Source organism: Adiantum capillus-veneris, chromosome 20 (genome assembly GCF_014529385.1).
Source record: "Adiantum capillus-veneris isolate H3 chromosome 20, ASM1452938v2, whole genome shotgun sequence".
Taxonomy (NCBI): Eukaryota; Viridiplantae; Streptophyta; class Polypodiopsida; order Polypodiales; family Pteridaceae; genus Adiantum; species Adiantum capillus-veneris.
This window is the reverse complement of record NC_140950.1, coordinates 137526570-137533341: the sequence shown is the minus strand read 5'-3', so window position 1 is coordinate 137533341 and position 6772 is coordinate 137526570.

The window sequence follows — 6772 nt, the reverse complement described above, 5'->3', positions numbered from 1 at the left end:
AGAGTTGGAAAAGCCAAAAAAGTATGCCTTCCTACGTTGTGCCAAAAGGTATGTTCTACTTGGTGATGCTTTGTATATGAAGGGGGCTGATCTTGTGATGAGAAAAGTGCCTTGGAAAGAGGAAATTTACAAAATTTTAGAGGAGAATCATGAGGGTTCTTGTGGTGGTCACTTTGCTGCAAAGATCACTTTGCATAAAGTCTTGCGGGAGGATTATGTGTGGCCAAGTGTTCAACGTGATGTTCATCATTGGTGTAAGTCTTGTAAAGAGTGTCAAAGCATGGAAAATAGGGTTCTCAAATCAGAAATTAGAGGCACCATTGTGGCTTATGATGTGTTTGAGAAGTGGGGTATTGATGCAATAGGTCCTCTACCTATGACAGCTGGAGGCAAATGTTACATACTTACTGCTGTTGACTATCTATCCAGGTGGGCCGAAGCCAAAGATGTTAAGCACATCACGAGTAAAGATGTTTCCTTATTTATATATGAAGATATTTGCTGCAAATTTGGCATGCCATTGGAGTTTCTTTCTGACAAGGGTCCAGGTTTCAGGGGAGAGTTGGTGGATTATCTATGTGAAAAGCTTCATGTGCATCGCAGGTTTACTACTCCATATTATCCCCAATGCAATGGCATGAATGAAAGGTTTAATGGAGAGCTCATAAGGATGCTTACAAAGATGACAAGAAACAATGTGAAGACTTGGGATTTAGAGCTACCTTGTGCTCTATGGGCTTATGGGACTGCCATCAAATCAAGTACTGGTTTTTCTCCCTTCCATCTAGTTTTTGGCAAAGAGGCTTTACTTCCTATTGAGGTGGAGATAACATCCTTGAAGATGATGCTAAAGCTTGAAGAAGAGCCCAAGGATGCATTCAAGGAAAGACTTTTATATTTGCAATGTGTACAATTGGATAGGGTGTTAGCTTTTGAGCATTGTGAGCAGGTCTTGAAGAAGAGTCAAGCAAAGGCAAATGAGAAGGTAAAGAACAAAGACATCAAGAAGGGTGACATGGTGCTTCATTACAATAGTAAGCTTGATAGAAATTTTCAAAAGAAATTTCAAATCAAGTGGCAAGGTCCTTTCTTGGTCTTAAACAGGTTTCCGAATGGCACATATCAGCTTGCTGACTTGGATGGTACCCCGCTGACGGGAGCAAAGTGAAACCCGAACCCCTGAAGTCCTCTAAAACACCGGGGACCGAATGGCGTGCCTCAAGCCTGTCATGGTAAAGCAAATAGGGGGCACCACCTAGCTTCAACGGCTAGGACGCAAACAACACACCACCATAACAAAGTTTTCATCCAAGAGAGATGGATGCTTGGGAGTAATGATGAAGAGGAAGGGAAATGAGATCAATAGAGAGAGAGAGAGAGAGAGAGAGAGAGAGAGAGAGAGAGAGAGAGAGAGTGAGGGAGGGGGTATGGCGGCTTAGTACTTAGGAACCACAGAAGGATGGCGAATCCGCACACCCTTCACACATACACAAGCTCACTCCAAACACAAGACTAGGTGGCGATTCCGCACACCTCTCATGGGCAAAACATTGCAGGAAAACATACTCACAAAACCTCAAGCTTTATTTAGAGAATAAGGAGATGAAATGGGGAGCATAGGATAGGGGAATGAGAAGGGAGAGATTGGTAGAGCACATGGCGGATAGGTGGGAGTTGATGGCGAAGACTCGCACGAGGGTTATGGACATCATCCTTCATTTAGTTGCCCTTCATCTTCCATAGCCCAAGGGTGTAGAGGTCATGCTCAAGACCGAGCATGGTGATTGCGGTGATGGTGATGGTGATGGTGTGGGTGTGTGTTTGTGCACTAGGCACACACAGTGCATAGTGTACTCTTTGGTGATGTTGTGTGTGTCTTTAGTGTGATGGTGACCCCTCTTTATATAGGGGAGGATGGGGGAGAAATTCTAGAATTTAGAAATGAAGAAATCATTATCTACATGTCCCCACTTGTCTGGCTGTGTGTATATATGCCAGAACAGTAGTCTCATGAGAGAGAGACTATAAGAGAGAGAGAGATGGGTTGATGAAAAAAAAGTGAGAGGTGACATGGAGAATAAAGTAATTACAAGAGGGGAGAGAGGGGAGTGTGTTCAGAGGTGAATCTGTGTGCAGATGTGTGTGAACACAAGAAAAATCAGGTAACCACCGGGTGGGGATGGGTCTGTGCGCACCTTTTTCAGTGAAACTGAGTGTGTGTGAGTGTGGGGGATGTTATTTAGCTACAAGACAAGATACATGGCGCCCTTTAGAGAGAGGGGGCGGTATTTGGGTCATGGGATATGATAGGAGAGAGAACGGGGGTGTGGGGTATACTATTTTGGAAGATAGGATAAGTTGCATGTGAGTTAGGGTGCATTATTGGTGAGTTAGAATGCATTATTGGTGAGAGGTGGGGTAGCTTGAGGGGAGAGAGAAAGGAGAAAGAACAAGGGGAAGAGAGAGGGGGTTGACCTTTTGAGTGGAGGAGAGGAAAAGGGACACACGGCGGGGCAACAATGAAGAAAAAGGAGGCAAGGTGGGGATGGGCTGCCCCGCAGGCATGAGGTGGCTTATTTTACCTTTCTTATATATTTACATAATCATACTTTATTTTTTCTTACTTTTTCCAATGCCTTTTATCACTCCCTCCCTACGAGGGGGTTTTCATGGGGTGGGGACGAGAGAAGAGGGGTATGGGAGCTTGGCTTGTGAAAAGCCCCCATCACCGCATAAAGCACGTGTGAATGGCTACAGGTTGAAGAAGTATATTGCAAGGTTGATGACTGTGATTGAGGATGAGCCTTCTTTTGAAGAATTTGCTGATCATGTGGTTAATGATGAAGATGAGTTGAAGACTCCCTCATGTGGTTTACAGGATCTCTTTTGTGTTGCTGATCATGAATGATCTAGCAGGCTGGGGTGTGGCAAACTATGTTGGACGCATTTTTGACACCCCATTTTTTGTAAATTTGTACATATGGTCATGACTCCCGATGTCAAAAGGGTGTGTGGGCTTTCTTTTTGTGGGTTTTTTAGCTTGCTTTAGCAAGCACATGTACATGCACTGCAAGTCGCTAGTCTAGTGACAGCTGTCGGGCTACTGTAAGTGCCCGTGAGTGAGTTTTTTGAAGTGAGCCTTGTATATAACTTAAACTCATGTACAAAATAAAAAAAGTTCAGCAAAAGATCAGAAATTTGCAGGTTTTAGCTCGTTCTGTCTCCTTGGTGCTTGTTAAGGCGGTTACGCCGCTAGCGGAAGCTAAATAGCGAGAACTCAACCAACAACAGAATTTGTCAGACGAGGATGGAGCTTGACCCGCAGGCGCATGGAAACAACTAGGTGAGTGTCAAATCACCTACTCAACCTTCTAATGACAATCACTACTAAGGAAATCAAATATAAATTCTAAAATACGCAAGTGACTGACATCCGTACTACGAACGAATGCTATACGAAACAGGATCTAGAATCATTGAATCGATCTCAAACTCAAGGGGAAGTCTATACACAGGTAAGAACAACACCCTAAAGACTTGAACTGCAAAATCAACCTATAACCACTCCGTGCGGTAAACGCGTATGAATACAGGCCGAAAAAACAAGTGATCGAAACATGACCCCGATGGTACTAATGCGTAGCTCTACTCGTTGTGGTTCTATAGATATGCTGCACGCTCCATTCCGACACACGAGTTGGAAGAAAACTCACACCGAAGCTCGTAGGAACTTACCATGCATAGAAGCCGATAGCGCGCACTCTTGGTATCTGTGCGTAGCTCTCGCCGTTGCTAACACAATGGCGGTGTCGCTTCTCCAATGGTGGCTCCGTAGCTTGCGTAGCAAGTAGATAAGACTCTCACTCTCTCTCTCTCTCTCAGACACAGTCACGGCGCTCAAAAAACTCACTTTTATTAATAATCTGCCCCCTTAGGTTACAAAAACTTTGGCTTATATACCTCAGCCTTGGAGGTGAGAACATCTCTAACTAATTACATCAGCAAGTGAAATTACTTCGGGATTACAAGCTAGAAACTCAATTGAGTCCCGTTACTTAATGAATGGCTCAAATCCAAATTAATGTCGAAAAGACATTTGTTACAATCAATGGTTACAAACTGATGAGTGTGAGAAAAAATGTGGGTGTGATTCTCTGCTGGCTCAACACTCCCCCCCTCCGCGTTCATGCCGTCCCTGACATGAATTTTATGCTTGGTCAATAAAGTCCTGTCGTCTTGAGCATCTACAAATGTGATTCGTATCATCGGTTGCCGATGGTCAAGGTTGGGCCGAATATTTTGCTTTCGTGGGTGAAAAAGCCGGTGTAGAAAGCTTCTTCAAATGTTTGCATGTGGAAGCTAGGCAAAAACATAATCCTTTGGTATAGGAGGTGTAACACTTTTGGAGAAGGCTGCAATGAAAGATCGTACATCATATCAGTCACCGTGTCGGCCGTCGATAGTAGACTCAAGGTCGTGGCTTTATCTGGCGCGAACACTTCAATGCAAGCTAAGAGAGTCCTGCAGATTTTCTTGAGCATCTGACATGAAAGGTCAGGAGAGCCAGTAAAGAGCTCTTGGTCCTGGCATCCTGGGATAATTAAGCCAATTTGGCTTCTTTTCTGCAATCTTGCCATGCTCTTTCCAATTTCTGACTCTTGGCACCGGGTAGAAGGTTGCATCCTCCCGAATCTCCTTTGGTGCCTCCACCAAGTAGATGAGGTAGGCTGGGTATTTGTTCACCCAACCTTTCCTCCATCTAGGTTGTGAATCTACTATCTTCTTTGATTGTTCCTCCTTTGTGATGTCGCCTTCATAAAGAGCGACATACTGCTCCTCCTCTATTCTCTTTTTCGTCTTTAGCACTTCAAATTTCATCAAAGGGAAAGGCAGGCTGGGTTGCATCCACTGTTCATGGAGAACTTTTGTGTCTAGTCCCTGAAGTCTAATGGAGATTAGGAGTCTCCTCTCCCATTCCATTTCCGCCTTGGCACTCTCCTCTGCTGACTTTTCTATTTGGTCATGGAGCCTTTGTTCTTCTTCTTCAGAGAGTCTTGAAGTCAAGGCCACCTCTTGATCTGGGGCTGGATCTTCAATTGTGGTTGCCTCTCCAGTTTCTGGTAGCTCTATGGCTGCTCCACCTGATTCTTCTTGTGGTGTCTCTGTCTCTCTTCTTTGTTGCTCTTGTAGATCTTGGAGCTGTTTGCGGAGGGCCTCATTCTCTGTCCGTAGTGTTTGATTTTCTAATGTGAGCCTCTCCTCTGTGGCCAATGATCCCTCCGCAATGTGCAACCTTTGCACTTGCTCTAATCTTAGCTCTCTTTGTAAGCTTCGGACCTGGTCTTCCAAAACTGGTAGGATAGCTTCCTCTTGTTCGGTTCCTGCTCTGCTAGCTCTAGGGGTAGACCTGAGTCTAGTGATTGTTCTTTCTTGGAGCTCGACTCTTTTCCTTAGCTCAATGAGCTCATCCTTAGCCGCCTCCAACTCATCCTCTATCCGCTCCCTTGCTTCTTGTGCACTTGTTACTTCTCTTGAAGCCTCGGCTAGTTGGAGTATCAAACCGTCTCTCTCGTTTTCCGCATCATAGAGTGATGCTTTATGACTTTCAGATTCATTCATAGCATTCTCTAAATTTCTTTGCAACTCCACTTCCCTTTGTTTGGCTGTCTCAATCTCTACTTCCTTTGCCTTGGACCTTTCTTTTATCTTGCTGAGCAGTTCATGCACCATGTGCATGTCTTTTGCATCATCATCTGTCAACTCTAAAGCTCTTTCCGCCACCACCTCCACTGGCTTTGGCTCTTCTAGTATTTTTGGTTCGTCCAGTTTCTCTTCACTTTCTTTTTTACTCTTTGTCTTTTTCTCCGTCCCTCTCCGTTCATCTTGTTTTTGTAGGGTGATCCCATAAACTCTCTCAAGGGCCTCTTCTTCAGTGTATCCTATCTCTACCAGATCCTCATAATCATTTCTGTTTTGCTGAACTGGATCTATCTTCTTTTCTTTGGTCTCGGCTTCTGGCTTTTCCAAAACATCTATGTCCACCTCTACTGTGGTCTCTTCCACAATTTTTTCCGTCTTCTTCGGGCTTGGTACATCAATCATAGAGGGATGTTTGTCCTCAGCTTCCTTGGCTTTCCCCTTGTCGGCTTGCCCATCTTTCTCTTGAGGCTTAGTAGTCTTTTTTCAGCTCAGCTTTTAATTGCTGTACCTCCTCTTCAGTGTATGGCTCGACAGGTTGCTGCTCCAAAATAGCCTCTGACTCCTCATAAGCTTTAATATATTGAACGTATTGATCAATATGTGGCCTGGCCGAGCTAGTTCCGACTTTAGTGGGGTCTGGCACCCACTTTTCTTCAAAGTCACCCTTTAGAGCTCTTTCCGCTCTAAACTGCTCCACTAATCTTTCCATCCTTGCCGCTTTCTGACTTTTGGTTTGCTTGGGAGCAACCTTCTTCTTTACTTTCTTCTTAAGTGGCTCGGCCACATCCTCTTCAGGTTCTGAAACTACTTCTAGTTTCCGGCGTGCTCTTGTGGATGCCCTCTTGGGTACTTCGGGCTGTTCTTCCTCCTCGTCGGCTTCTCTAAGCCACTCATTCTGGGAGGGAACCTTTGGCCACTGATCTCTAGCTCCAATAGCTTCATAAGCTATTCTTGTCAGAATTTCCACTCCTCCTATGTATTTTGGCTTCTCGTTGTGCATGGCAATTACTTGCTCGTGGATGTGTTGAGCGTAATTCACCTCTTTTGGCATATTGTTCTTTAATGCCCATGT